This window comes from Pan paniscus, chromosome 1 (assembly GCF_029289425.2).
Source record: "Pan paniscus chromosome 1, NHGRI_mPanPan1-v2.0_pri, whole genome shotgun sequence".
Taxonomy (NCBI): domain Eukaryota; kingdom Metazoa; phylum Chordata; class Mammalia; order Primates; family Hominidae; genus Pan; species Pan paniscus.
This window is the reverse complement of record NC_073249.2, coordinates 90,488,758-90,504,511: the sequence shown is the minus strand read 5'-3', so window position 1 is coordinate 90,504,511 and position 15,754 is coordinate 90,488,758. Positions and strand designations below refer to the sequence as shown.

The 15,754-nt window shown below is 35.3% G+C and overlaps 1 pseudogene; it reads left to right on the top strand.

Annotated features, from left to right (window-relative positions):
* Window positions 1–3,356: 3,356 nt before the first annotated feature.
* On the top strand, window positions 3,357–4,294 carry LOC112441164 (olfactory receptor 10J1-like; annotated as a pseudogene).
* Window positions 4,295–15,754: the final 11,460 nt, after the last annotated feature.

The window sequence follows — 15,754 nt, the reverse complement described above, 5'->3', positions numbered from 1 at the left end:
TTTTACAAGAAAAAACAACCCCATCAAAAAGGGGGTAAATGATATGAACCGACACTTCTCAAAAGAAGACATTTATGCGGCCAAGAAACATACGAAAAAATGCTCATCATCACTGGCCATTAGAGAAATGCAAATCAAAACTACAATGAGATACCATCTCATGTCAGTTAGAATGGTGAAAAAGTCAGGAAACAACAGATGCTGGAGAGGATGTGGAGAAATAGGAACACTTTTACACTGTTGGTGGGAGTGTAAATTAGTTCAGCCACTGTGGAAGACAGTGTGGTGATTTCTCAAGGATCTAGAACTAGAAATACCATTTGACCTAGCATCCCATTACTGGGTATATACCCAAAGGATTATAAATCATTCTACTATAAAGACACATGCACACGTATGTTTATTGCACCAATGTTCACAATAGCAAAGACTTGGAACCAACCCAAATGCTCATCAATGATAGACTGGATAAAGAAAATGTGGCACATATACTCCATGGAATACTATGCAGCCATAAAAAGGTTGAGCTCATGTCCTTTGCAGGGATGTGAATGAAGCTGGAAACCATCATTCTAAGCAAACTAACACAAGAACAGAAAACCAAACACTGCATGTTCTCACTCATAGGTAGGAGTTGAACAATGAGTACACATGGACACAGGGAGGGGAACATCACACACCAGGGCCTATCAGGGGGTGGGAGGCTAGGTAAGGGATAGCACTAGGAGAAATACCTAATGTAGATGACGGGTTGCTGGGTGCAGAAAACCACCGTGGCACATGTATACCTATGTAACAAAACTGCACGTTTGCACACGTACCCCAGAACTTACAGTATAATAAAAAATAAAATAAAATAAAGAAACAAAAAAAGAAAAAAGAAAGAAAGTGTAAAGGAATAAAATGTCCTGGAATCACTAAAATAAAAAGAAAATTAAGTTTTATTTCTTTCTTTTCAATCCTTATACCTTTAATGTCTTTTTATTACTTTATTAGGCTGGCTAGTATATTCAATACAATGTCAAAGAGAAGTGGATAAAGCCATCACCCTTGTCTTCTTCTTAATCTTAAAGATAATCATTCAATAACTTACCATTAAGTTTGATGTCGGATATAGAATTGCATACATATGCTTTATTAAGTTAAAGAAAATATTTTAGTCCTAGTTTACTAAGGGTTCTTCTCAAAATAGACATTGAATTTTAAGAATGCTTTTGTGGCAGCTATTAAAATAATCATATGACTTTTTTGAGATACTTTATTTGAGGAAATATATAATTGGACTGTTTAAATGTTAAACAAACTTTACATTCTGAAATAAAACCAACTTGGTCATGTATCCATTTTATTATACATTGCTGGATTTGGTTTGATAACATAGCTGTCTCTCAGTATCCATGAGGGATTAGTTCCAGGACTTCTCATGGATATCAAAATTCACAGATGTTCAAGTCCATGATACAAAATAGTGAAGTACTTGCATATAACCTATGCACATCCTCCTTATACTTCAAATCATCTCTAGCTTACTTATAGTACCTGATACAATGTAAATGCTATATAAATAGTTATTACACTGTATTGTTTAGGAAATAGTGGGGAAAATGTCTGTACACGTTCAGTACAAATGCATTTTTCCCAATATTTTTGATCTGTGATTGGTTTGAATCCAAGGATGCAGAACCCACAGGTAGCAATGGCCCACTGTATTTTGTTGAAGAATTTTACATCTATATGTCTAAGTTAAGATTAGCCTGTTAAGTTTGGTGTCAAGATAATTTCAGCTTTGTAAAATGAGGTGGGAAATACTTTCTTCTCTTCCACTTTCTAAAATAGTTTGTATAATGATGAAATTAATTTATCTTCTAATGTTTTGTAACACTTAGTATATTGTCTTGGCCTGGAGGTTTATTTATTTATAGTTTTTAACTATTTCTTAAAAGAGCTACAGTACTTTTCAGGTTTTCTCATTCTTGATTCAATATTAATTTTTTTCTATAAATGTATTAACTTTCTATGTCCACAGTCACATCTACTGTAAAAAAAATGTCAGTTTTATTTCTTCCTTCTCAATTCTTATATCTTTAATGCTCTTTACTTGCCTTACTGGTCTGGCTAGAAAATTCAACACAATGTATCCATTTCATTGATAAAGCTGTTTATAATGTTATTTTTCATCTTTTTGTGCCTAAAGCGTCCATAATTATGTGCTTTTATTTATAATAGAGTTTATTTATGTCTTCTTTTTTCTTGCCCAGTTTCACTAGCAGTTTACTAATGTTTATTAATTTATATCTTTGTGGATCTTCTCTATTTTATCCTTCTTTTATATTATTAACATCTCTATCATCACTATTTTTTTCCTTCTACTTCCTTCATGGTCTTGCTTTTATAACTTCTTAGGATGACTGCTCAGCTTACTTTTGGCCTCTTCCTCTCTAATAAGCATTTTGTACTAGAATTTTCCTTCTAGTATGTTCTAAATGGATTGAACATATCTTGGTATGTGTCTCTTTTATCATTGTTTAATTAAAATTTTTTAAAATTATCATTATGAGTTCCTCTTTAAACCATGGGTTACATCATCAAACATTTGCATTTTTATGCAGTTCTCTTCTTTCCTTCCTTCCTTCCCTCCATTCTTTCCTTCCTCTCTCTTTCTTTCTTTCTTTCTTTCTTTCTTTCTTTCTTTTTCTTTCTTTCTTTCTTTCGTCTCACTGTCACCCAGGCTAGAGTACACTGCTACAATTTTAGTTCACTGCCACCTCTGCCTCCCAGGCTCAAGTGATCCCCCTGCCTCAACCTCCCAAGTTGCTAAAACTACAGGCATGTGCCACCATGCCTAGCTAATTTTTGTATCTTTTGAGGAGATGGGGTTTCTCCATGTAGTCCAGGGCTGGTCTTGAACACCTGGACTCAAGCGATCAGCCCAACTTTGCCTCCCAGATTGCTGGGATTACAGGTGTGAGCCACTGCGACAAGATGAAATTTTCTGTCTTAATTATACTATAGTCTGGGAATGTGATTACCTTTTAAGAAGATCCAGTCCTTAAAAAAATGTTGGGACCAATTTCATGGACCATTGATGATCATTTTTTAAAATGACCCAGGTGTACTTAAGAAGAATGCTTTATATCAAAATTTTAAATAATAATGCTCAAATCTTGTGTATCTTTATTTTCAGTCCAAGGACTTAATCTGCCATGTCCCTAAAAAAGAAAGTTGATTCACTGAGTTTTGAACTGAGTCTCTGCTGTGTTGCATTTTTGCTCTCTGTAGTGCACTCCAGAGCACAGTTATTTTTTGCTAAAAGATGGTGTGGACTTTCTCTTATTCTTTCAGACCTGAGATTTTCAATGAAGAGAGCCAATCACACAGAGTTAAGAGAGTTTGTTTTCCAAGGTTTCTCCAATTTTCCAGAACATCAGCTCACATTTTTTTGTGGTCTTTCTTGCCCTCTACATTCCTAACTCTGGCTGGCAATTTCATCATTCTGGCCATAATCTATGTTGACCATCACCTCCATACTCCTGTGTACTTCTTTTTAAGTGTGCTATCCACTTCAGAGACTTTCTATTCCCTGGTCATTATCCCACGCATGCTTTCCAGCCTTGTAAGCCCGAGCCAATCCATTTCCCTGGAGGGCTGTGGGACTCAGATCTTTTTTTTTCTTGGCTTTGCCATCACCAACTGCCTCCTGCTAGCAGTAATGGAATATGATCACTACGTGGTGGCCGTCTGCAACCCACTTCGATACCCAGTCATCATGAATTGGAGGGTGTGTGCTATACTGGCATCATCAGTCTGTGCCACAGGGTTCTCACTCTCACTGGTTCAGAGTGTGGCCATTTTCAGGTTGCTCTTTTGCACCCCACTGATTGAGCATTTCTTCTGTGATATTCAGCCTGTGTTGGACCTGGCCTGGGCTACCCCAATGATCAATGATATTCTGACCTTAATTATGAGCCTCCTTGCCATCACAGCCCCAGCCACCTTCCTCTTCATCTCTTATGTCCTTATTATTTCCACCATTCTCAAGATTACCTCAGCTGAAGGCGGGAAGAAGACCTTTGCCACCTATGCATCCCACCTCACTGTGGTCATTATCCACTATGGCTGTGCCTCCATTGCCTACTTCAAGCCCAATTTGAAGAATACCAAAGATCAGGATCAGTTAATCTCAGTGACCTACACTGTCATAACACCTTTACTAAACCCTGTTGTGTATGGTCTGAGAAATAAAGAAGTCCAGGATGCTCTGCAGAGAGTGCTGGGTAGGAAATTCTTCTCCTAAGATGATAATCTTTTCTTAAATACTTGTGGGTGCCTTCCAGATGGAAGCCTATTGGTAAAGTCATAGAGCCAGAATTTTATGGGATCAGTGAAGCCTCATACATCACAGTCAGAGCCAAGGCAAAAGAGAAACTAGGAGCTAGCCTCTAATAATTGAGGATCATTTTCTGAACCTCTTTCAAAACAGAATAAAAACACAGGTCACTTGAAACACCTGTAGACAGACACCCATTGGCCCTACTCAAGGAGATCATGACAAGGCCAATGTATGAGCTAGTGTTCATCTCAAGCTTAAATTTAAAGATACCAGTCCATCTTGCTGAAGTGCAAACCATATGAAATTACTCAACTGAATCTTTTGTCATAAATTGGATGCTTGAACAAGTGGCTATTACTGAAAAGGATATGTGCAAAAATCTAATTGCCTTGTGTTTTAATAAGATAAGCAAAGCAAGAACATCTTTTAAGACATGGGTTTGGAATGAGCTAAAAATTTTTTAGAAAGAACATTTTCAGGCAATCCCCTGCACATTTCCTGCCACCCACATGTGGGACTTCAAATGAAGGGGAACTAGGTGGTGAAAGTGGGGAGTAGTAAGGACATTGAGTGGAGAAGACTCCCAATCAGCATATGACAGCTTCTTCTGGCTGAAGATAAGCCACATGGAGGAGAAGGCCTTGTGGGGCTGACAGAAATGCCTTCCTCATGAACAGGATCAGAAGAGGAGACGGCTCAGGAAGCAGAATGCTACAAAATGTTATGAAATTGGTTAGGAAGAAAGACACTTCAGAAGCAGATGCAGATGGGAGTGATAGATGAGAAGGGAAGGACAAGGCGAGGGTCAAAACGACCAAAAATCATTTTTAAAATCATTTCAGATTGGGTCCTCTCTTTCCCTTTGTAGGCCAAGTCACAAATGCAAAGAAAGACAATTAAATGGAAACGTGAAAGAGTCAACATAACACCTTTCTGAAAAAGTAGGTAATTTCATTACTCCCGAAAAACTGAACAAAGTCAACAGTAAGGGCTTTTGACATGAAAACTTCCATAAAGTTAAAGCAACTGAGTTAAAAGTAGATTAAAAAAAGACTATGTACTGTTCCTCACTTCAAAAAAATGTTAAAAAAATTAGGGTGAATTTTAGACTCAATTTGTGGGACAAAATATGTGATGATTAAAACTATAATGATTAACAGTTATAATTACTGACAAAATTAATGTCACAATACAAAGATATTTATAAAAAGACATACAAGAAATACATGAGTACACAGGATTCTCATTGTAAAATATTTTTAAAATGCAGAAATGTCAAATAAAATGTGTAAACCAATTGTGAATTATATAGGCTATCTATGCAAGTGCATACAAAGGTTACTTTTAGAAAGTTCTGCAATTCATTCTACTTTGTAATTCTCAGCTCCAAATCTGCTTGATGAAAAAAAAAGTAATCTAAACCTTTTCATGTAAACTCAAGCAATTAATGATTAATAAGTCATGTTATGAGTAAAAACAATAAAATTAAAAGTTCTGCTTCTCCCCTTTCTTCCACTTCCCCATTATCCTTGGGGTGAATCAAGTTCAGGTCAAGATTTCCAGCTTTCTGGAAGAAGAAGAACTTTATTCAGGTTCATTTCTACCTCCTCAGATTGGATTCTCTGGAAATACATGAGCCCCAATGGCTCATGTATCTGTGGCCATTAATTGAGATGAGTCCAGTCTTGCCATGGTCCTTATCAATATAGTCCCTGCACTTCATATCTTCCTTATGACCATTTTGACGCTACTCTAGGTTCTTTGTACTTCTCTCTGCCACTTCTTGAGGGCACCTGGACAGTTAACTCCACCCTTGACCCTGTAGAGGAGTGGATGAAACTCAGTGAGGTATCATTGAGCCATCACCTGCTGCCTTACTCACCCATTTCTACTCCATCAGTATTCAAGCCTTTTCTAAGAGGCTTCTCTGAAAAGTGAGGGGCATACCTTCTCTGCTTCAATCAGATTCTTTCCTTCCTTCCTTACATCAGGGTTTATTTGGGGTAGGACCAAGAGTGGGCTTTCCACAATATCTAACTCTGGTGCCATCTTCTCCAAAGGCTGGATGGCTTTGTTTTATTTTGGAAAAAAAAAGCACCTTAATTATTTCCAACTCCATAATGCACAGTTTACATTTCATATACAAAGTACTTTAGTACTTAGGCTTTTGATATTCAAAACCATTCTTTGTAAATTAAGAGGTTTTCTACTCTAGAAAAGTTTGCTAAACTTAAAAACTATTTCAGCTTTCAATACAAATGTTTCAGTTATGAGCTTTATAAACATATTTTTGAAATTCGGTTGACTTTTTCCTGCATTCTTTTGGGTTTATCCTTCACTGGGGCAAATAAATGTCCCCTGGAATAATAAGAATTTTAAAAAGAAGGGAAGCATTAGATTATTATCATATAACATTATTCCATAATATTTCTTCCAAGAGTATTTTTTTGTGGAGATTCATAAAACATTTGCTTCCCCAGAATATAAAATTTGATTTCAAAATATGACTCTCCAGTAATAGATAAGTCTTCAGCCATAAGGGATGGGGTTCTTATCTTCCTAGACTGGAAGATACTTATGTTTACCAGCAGTATCTACCTCCTACATAGTGGGTAAAGTTTTCACCACCTCCTAGGGGGACATTCCTCTTTTTGCACAGGGCCAGCTCCTCAGAGTGTCCAATACAACCATTGTGAAGTTATCAAGTCCTGGGCTTTTCTTTGATAGGAGATTTGTTACTGCTTCAAAATCATTACACATTATTAGTCTGTTCAGGTTTTCTATTTCTTCATAGTTCAATCTCGGTAGGTTGTATGTGTTCAGGAATTTATGCATTTCCCCTAGTTTCTCCAATTTGATGGTGTATAGTAGTTCACAATGCTCTTTATTGATCCTTTGCATTTCTGGGTATCAGTTGTGATATTTCTTTTTTCATTTCTGATGTTAATTATTTGGGTCTTCTCTCTTCTTTTCTTGGTTATTTTAGCTAAAGGTTTGTCAATTTTATCTTTTCCACAAACCAACTTTTTGTTTCGTTGCACTTTTGGATTATTTTCCTAGTCTAAATTTCATTTATTTCTGTTAAGATCTTTATTTTTTTTCCTTCTATTTTTTTTTTAATTTTTGCTTTTCTAGTTCCTTAAAGTGCATCATTAAATTGTTGACTTGGAGTCTTTCTGTTTTGGGGATGCAGGCATTTATTGCCATAAAATTCTCTCGTAGTAATGCTTTTGCTGTATCCCAAAAGATTGGGTATGTTGTGCTTCCATTTTCACTTATTTGAATAAATTTTTTAATTTCCTTCTTGGCCGGGCGCTGTGGCTCACGCCTGTAATCCCAGCACTTTGGAAGGCCGAGGCGGGCGGATCACGAGGTCGGGAGATCCAGACCATCCTGGCTAACACGGTGAAACCCCGTCTCTACTAAAAATACAAAAAATTAGCCGGATGTGGTGGTGGGCGCCTGTAGTCCCAGCTACTCGGGAGGCTGAGGCAGGAGAATGGCGTGAACCCGGGAGGCGGAGCTTGCAGTGAGCCGAGATAGCGCCACTGCACTTCAGCCTGGGCGACAGAGCGAGACTCCGTCTCAAAAAAAAAAAAAAAAAAAAAATTCCTTCTTAGTGTATTTGCTGACTCATTGGTAATTCAGGAACACGTTCTTTCATTTCCACGTATTTGTACAGTTTTAAAAGTTCCTGTTATTGATTTCTAATCTTACACTGTTGTGATCAGAAAATATATTTGATATGATTTTGATTTCTTCGAATTTTTCAAGACTTGCTTTATGCTCTAATATATGGTGTCTCCTGGATAATGTTACATGTGCTGATGAGAAAAAAATGTACATTCTGCAGCGGTTGGATAAAATATTCTGTAAATGTCTGTCAGACCCGCTTAGTCCAGAGTGTAGTTTAACTCTGATGTCCATTTGTTGATTTTCTGCCTGGATAATCTTTCAAGTGCTGAAAGTGGAGTGTTGGAGTCCCCTACTATTATCGTATTATAGTCTATCTTTTAGATTTATTAATAATTGCTTTATATATTTGGGTGCTCCAGTATTGGGTACTGTATATTTATTATTGTTATATCTTCTTGCTGAATTGACTTTCTTATTATTATATAGTGATCTTCTTTGTCTCTTTATACAGTTTTTGACTTAAAGTCTATTTTATCTGATACAAGTATAGCTACTCCTGCTCTTTCTTGATTTCCATTTGCATAGAGTATCTTTTTCCATCTCTTCCCTTTCAATAAATGTGTGTCTCTATAGGTGAACTGAGTCTTGTAGGCAGGATATAGTCAGGTCTTGCTTATTTATCCTTTCAGCCACTCTATGTCTTTAACTGGAGAATTTAATCCATTTACATTCAATATAATTATTGATAGGTAAAGCCTTGCTACTGCCATTTTGTTACTTCTTTACCAGTTGTGGTGTAACTCCTCTCTTCTTTTCTGTCTTTCTTTATATTGAAGTTATTTTCTCTGGTAGAGTATTTTAATTTATAGCTTTTTTAGTGTATCTATTATATGCTTTTGCCTTGTGATTAGCATGAAGCTTACATAAACATCCCATAGTTATAACACACAATTAAAAACTTTTATTTAAACTTAGATTTAATCACAAGAAAATAACAGTAACAAAGCAAAAACAAAATAAAAAAAATGTGTACAGACTACTTTCTCCCCCACACATTTTGAATTTCTGATGTCACAGTTTAAAATTTTTATATTGCCTATACCTTAAATTGCTGTAGCTATTGTTCTTAATTTGTCTTATTTTCTCTTTCAGTCTTCTTAGTAAAGATAGAAGTGGGTCAAACACCACAATCACAATATTAATATTAACAATTGTGTTAGCATTCTTTCCTTTGGGTTTGAAGAACTTTCTTCAGCAGAGTGCTCATTTTTCTCAAACGAACATGTAAAATTCTTTAGAATAGATCATATGTTAAATCACAAAACAAATCTTAACAAATTTGAAAAAAATGGAAACATATCAAGTATTTTTTAATACCACAATGGAATGAAATTAGAAATCAATAACAGCAATAAAATGGAAAAATTTTATATTACATGGAAATTAAACAACACACTATAACTATTGGGTCAAAGAGAAAATCAAAAAGGAATCTAAAAAATATGTTGAAACAAATGAAAACAAAATTAAAACATGCCAACACTATAGGATGCAACAAAAGCAGTCCTAAAAGTTTATGATCATAAATGCCTACATTTAAAGAAAGACAGATCTCAGATGCAGAAACCTAACTATACACCTCAAGGTACAAGAAAAAAGAAGAACAAACTACACCCAAAGTTAACAGAAAAATAAAATAATAAAGATTAGAGCAGAAATAGAGAATCGAAAAACAATAGAAAAATTAACAAACCTAAAAGTTGTTTCTATAAAAAAGATAAATAAAATGGACAACACTTAGCTAGAATAAAAGAGAAAATAAGAGACAGAAGACTCATATAAATTTAGAAGTGAAGAAAGAGACATTACAACAGATGCCTAAGAAATAAAAAAGATCATAGAGATTTCTATGAACAATTAAAAGGCAACAAATTATATTTGTATAGCCTGGAAGAAATGGATAAATTTCTAGAATTATGCAGCCTACCAAAACTAATCAAGAAGAAATAGAAAACTTGAACAGATGATAATAATCAGTAGATTGACTCAGTATTAGAATCCTTCCAACAAAGAAAAGCCCAGGACCAGATGGCTTTATGAATGAATCCTAGCAAACAGTCAAAGAAAATTTAATATAAGTCCTTCTTAAACGCTTCTAAAAAATAGAAGAGAAAACAGTTCTATACTCATTTGATAAGGCCAAAGCCAAAGACACCACAAGAAAAGAAAACATGAGTCAAAATCTCCCATGAATATAGATGAAAAATCCTGAATAAAATGCCAGCTATCTAAATCCAATAGTACACCACAAAGATTATACGCCATGGCCAAATGGGATTTATCTCTGGAATGCAGGGTGAAATCAACATAAGCAAATTAATCATTATGATACGTCACATTAACGGAATGAAAATAAATCACATGATAATCTCAATAGATGTAGAAAAAAGCATTTTACAAAGTTTGACATCCATTCATGATAACAACTCTCAGTAAAATATGTAAAGAAAGAAGTGGCCGGGCGCGGTGGCTCACGCCTGTAATCCCAGCACTTTGGGAGGCCGAGGCGGGCGGATCACGAGGTCAGGAGATCGAGACCATCCTAGCTAACACGGTGAAACCCCGTCTCTACTAAAAATAGAAAAAATTAGCCGGGCGTGGTGGCGGGCGCCTGTAGTCCCAGCTACTTGGGAGGCTGAGGCAGGAGAATGGCGTGAACCCAGGAGGCAGAGCTTGCAGTGAGCTGAGATCGGGCCACTGCACTCCAGCCTGGGCGAAAGAGCAAGACTCCGTCTCAAAAAAAAAAAAAAAAAAAAAAAAAAAGAAAGAAGTAACATAAACATGATAAAGGCTATTTATGAAAAACCCACAGATAATATCATAATCAATAGGGAAAAACAACTTTTTCTCTAAAATCCAATATAAGGCAAGAATGCTCACCCTTGCCACTCTATTCAACATAGTACTGGAAGTCCTAGAAAGACAAATAGAAAAGAGAAAGAAAGAAAAGGCATTGAAATTAGAAAGGGAAAAGTAAAATTATCTCCGTTTGCAGATGACATGACCCTCTATGTAGAAAACCCTAAAAACTCCATGAAAGAAAAAAAAAACTGTTAGAATAAATAAATTCACTAAAGGTACAGGATACACATTCAGTGTACAAAGATCAATAGCATTACTTTGCATCAAAAATAAACTATCCACGAAGAAAATTTTAAAAAATCTCATTTACAATAACATAAAAAAGAATAAATTACTTAAGAACAAATTTAACCAGGGAGGTGAAAGATTTGTATACTGAAAACCAAAAAATATTGATGAAAGAAATTAAAGAAGAAACCAATAAATGGAAAGATATCCCGTGTTCATGGATTGGAATAATTTATATTATTAAAATGTCTATAATACCTAAAGTGATTTATAGATTGAATGTAATCCATATTTATTAGAATTTCAATTGTATTTTTTACAGAAATAAAAGGAAAAATTCTAAAAATTTGTATGGAACCACAAAAGATCCCAAATAGCCAAAGTAATCTTGAGAAACAAGAGAAAAGCTGAAGGCATCACACATCCTGATTTAAATATATTGCAAAGCTGTAGTAATCATACAGTATAATACTGGCATAAAAACAGCAACATAGACCAATGGAACAGAATGAAGAGCCCAGAAATAAGACCACATGTACAAAATCAACCAATCTTCAATAAAGGCACCAAGGATATAGAATGGGGAAAAGATAATCTCTTGTTGTGTTGGTAAAATGTGATATCCACATGCAGAAGAAAAGAAAACTACAGGTTATTATTTTACAACACACACAAAAATTAATTCAGAACAGATTGAAGACTTAAACCTAAGACCTGAAATCATAAAAATTCCTAAAAGAAAACATAGGAAAAAGATGCTTAACATTCGTCTTGGCAATGATTTTTTTTCATATAACACAAAAAGCACAGGTAACAAAAGCAAAAATAAATAAGTGGGACTACAACAAACTAAAAAGCTTCTGTTTAGGAAAAAAAAAGAATGTCGTGTCTCTACTGAACATGCACAGACTTTTTTTCTTGTCATTATTCTCTAAGCAATACAGTACAACACTCATTTACATAACACTTACATTTGATTAGATGTTATAAGTAATCTAGAGATGATTTAAAGTAAATGGGAGGATGTGCATAGGTTGCATGCAAAGATTATGCCATTTGATATAATGGACTTGAGCATCCTCAGATGTTACTAGCCATAGTGCATCTTGGAACAAATCTACGTGGACACTGAAGGACCACTGTATACCTTACTTTGTTTCTTACAACCAAATAAATTTCAGATGAATCAATATTGAAGCATACGAAGTATATGGGACAGCATGGTACTTTTTAAAAATAATCTTGGAGTTAGGAAGTCCCTTTTAAGCACTAATCAAAATGCATAAGCAATAAAGTTTGATTTCAAGAGATAAATACATGAATATAATATTGCAAAAATTTCAAACACACAAATCCAGTAAAAATGATAAATGGAAGAAAAATATTTGCAATATATATGATAAAAGGCATATTTTCTTATCTTAGCACTCACAAGAAAAGGACAACTAACACTATGAAAAATGAGCAAGATACGTAAATGGACATTCGCAGCGTATAAAGTAGAAATTGCTAATAAGCATATGAAAAGATACTTAACCTTATTTGTAATTAAAGAAATTAAAATTCAAAGGAAAAAATAATAAACCCCTTTTACCTTTAAGTTTGCCCATTTTTTAAGGAGTTGGTAATACCCATCATTGATGAAAGTGTGGGTGAGGAAGCATTCTCAGTGTTGCTGAGTGTGTAAATGAATGTATCCTATTTTGGTTTCAGTTTGGAAATAGTTATTAAGATTTTAAAGGCACATATTACTGATCAAGGAATTTTACTTTCAGGAATGTATTCTATAGATGAGCTGCCAGAAGTACACAAATATATATGAACAATTCTATTATTCCTCAACAGTAGAATGGATTAAAAATATTGAGATATATTCACATAATGGAATAGTATATGGCAGCTAGTGAACTACAGCTCTTTCTGGATATTATTAGTGTAACTGAATTATAAAAAGAAGCAAGTCTTAGAAAAGTGTATACAGTATTACATTTTATAAAGCTCAAAAGTAGGTATAGCTAAGTAATGTATTTTTAAACATACATACATATGTCATAAAGGTATAACAATAAATAAGATAAAATAAATATAAAAATTAGAATAATAGTAACCACTGGTGAGGGGTACAGTGTGAAGAAATAGGGAGGTGGGAAAAATGAAAAATATGTAAGTGTAGCTCTTGAGTTGAGTTAAGTTGAGTGATAGATTCCTAAATGTTCATCTTATTGTTATGCTCCACAACTTAAACACAGCATTTTGTAAACATCAAGTGTTATATTAAAAATAACAAAAATACATATATTTTGTACATTAAAAAATATAATAACATATGCCAAACCTATAGGTGGACACAGAATGCTTAGGAAAATCATAACTGATGGCTTCTTGTCTGCCTAGCCAGAGCTTTGTTAACTTTGAAAGTTGTTTAGAAACTTTAGTCTTGCCTTTTACAGTTATCATCTAGTCCACTAAATGTGTATCTTTTACATTTACCAACTCAAATTGATATCATCTTGAGTTTCTAATAGGTTAGCAGGTGATCTAGAACCTCCCTTTTTGGTGTCTTACATTTTCCCTTTATTTTTCTAATCCCTGTAACTTAAGTACTACAATAGACTGATGAAGTTTACATAAACACTTAAGAAGGGAGAGTCTAGAGTTTGAGTTGTCTATTTTTTTTTTCCTATTTCCCTTTGAGGGCATCTAATCTAAATTGTCCAAGAGAAGATACTGGCCATCTACTAATTTACTGTGGCAGACTATATTTTCAAAAAATGGACATATCTCTTTTATTCCTCATGCTCTTCTTAGAGTGTGCCATTCCCTCATTAAGAGGTGAAGTCTGTACTCTCACCCCTTGAAACTGAGTGGACCTTTGTTACTTCTTGACTAAAGCAGTGGGGAAGCCCAGGCCACATGGAAAGATGATGTGTAGGTATTTCAGTCAACAGGCAATATCAACTGACTGGCACGTGAGTGAGCAAGTTCATCTACCTCCTGAACAAAATTGCATGACAGACTCTAAGTGAGAATAGCCCAGTTGAAATCAATCACCCATACAGAGGTAATTACAAATGATTGTTGTTGCTTTATGCTCCTAAGTTTGGGGTACTGTGTTATGCAACAATAGACTAGAACGTCTGGGTTTCAGTACAAGCAATTATGGACATAGGCAGCTATACTTACACATGGGGACTATCCTACATACTCAGTGCTAAGCAGAGTTAGAGGCATCAAGCATAGATCCCAGAGACATTGCACTTCCTGGTTCTCAGTCCTGTCCGTTGTTTATACAGCCAGATCTTGAGAAACCTGCCAACCAGGAGTTAGAAGTTATTTGACCATCAAACTCCTAACAGACCCTAGCCTACTGTCCTTCATTTTCCTGGTTATTTATAAACACAGAATTCGGCTAGATTTCATATTTAACCCTTGAAACATGAAAGCACACCCCTTTACTGGCAAATAAGGTTATTAGTACATTCACCCCCAAGATGTCCTCCTAATCTGTTGACAGGAAGTTCAGATTGCTACAATACAAAGTTCTCTCTATCCTTTTTCTGTGTTGATAAAGCTGTCCTAATTTTCTCTGCTGAAAGGGTCTTCATATCTACTTCCCGTCTAGGGGAGGGAGCCTCTTTATGCCTCAGTGCAGATTTGTGTCTTTAATGATAACTAGGGTAACAGTTTGGCCCCTCTCTCACTAGAGCAGATAAAGAAAAGTACATGTTTAATCAACAGAATGGCACAAAAATGAATGATCCAATCATAATTCGACCCCCAAGACAGTGCAGGTTGTAATGCATACGAAGGTACTACTCAGCTGCAAACAATAAGGAAAAAAGTTGGGATGTTAACTTTATCAATGATAATTTAATTACAAATATTGGAGTTTTCTCCAGTTTGGCCAATATTTTCTTATGTCTATGAACTAATAGGAAAAAAAGCAAATGTAATTAACATTCTTATATTTGCTATAAAGTTTTTGATTTTATAATTTTTTCGATCCAAAAGTTCCCACAGGCTGAGTGTGGTGTCTCATGCCTGTAATCCCCAGTGCTTTGAGAGGCTGAGGCAGAAGAATGACTTGAGGCCAGGAATTTGAGACCAGACTGTGCGGTATAATGAGACCCCCTTTCTAATTTTCTTTTAGATTAGCTGAGTATGGTGGCACACACCTGTAGTCCTAGCTACTCAGAAGGCCAAGACAGGAGGATAGCTTGAGTCCAGGAGGTTGAGACTGCAGTGAGCTATGATTGCTCCACTGCACTCCAGCCTGGGCAATAGAGCAAGACTTTGTCCCTAAAAATTATTTCTTTTAAGTTATGACAAATAGGAAATATAAAATACAAATAAAAAAATCAGTATAAGGAGCAGTTTTCAAGTTTATTAAGATATTAATGCAGGTACCTTATTTTTGGCCAAGTACGGAAAAATTAACTTGGAGGAGAATTGGCAGAATTCGTGATGAGATAGACATAAATTTTTAAAAAATAGAATAAAGTGCCAAGGGCAGGAAAACCAGTGGGAGGATAACCCCAGATTGGGCTCATGAAACCCAGTGTATTTAACTGTTTGCCTGATGGTCCCTTGGGATGAAGTCCTGGTTCATGTTTTTGGAGCTCTAAAATGGCCTCCTGG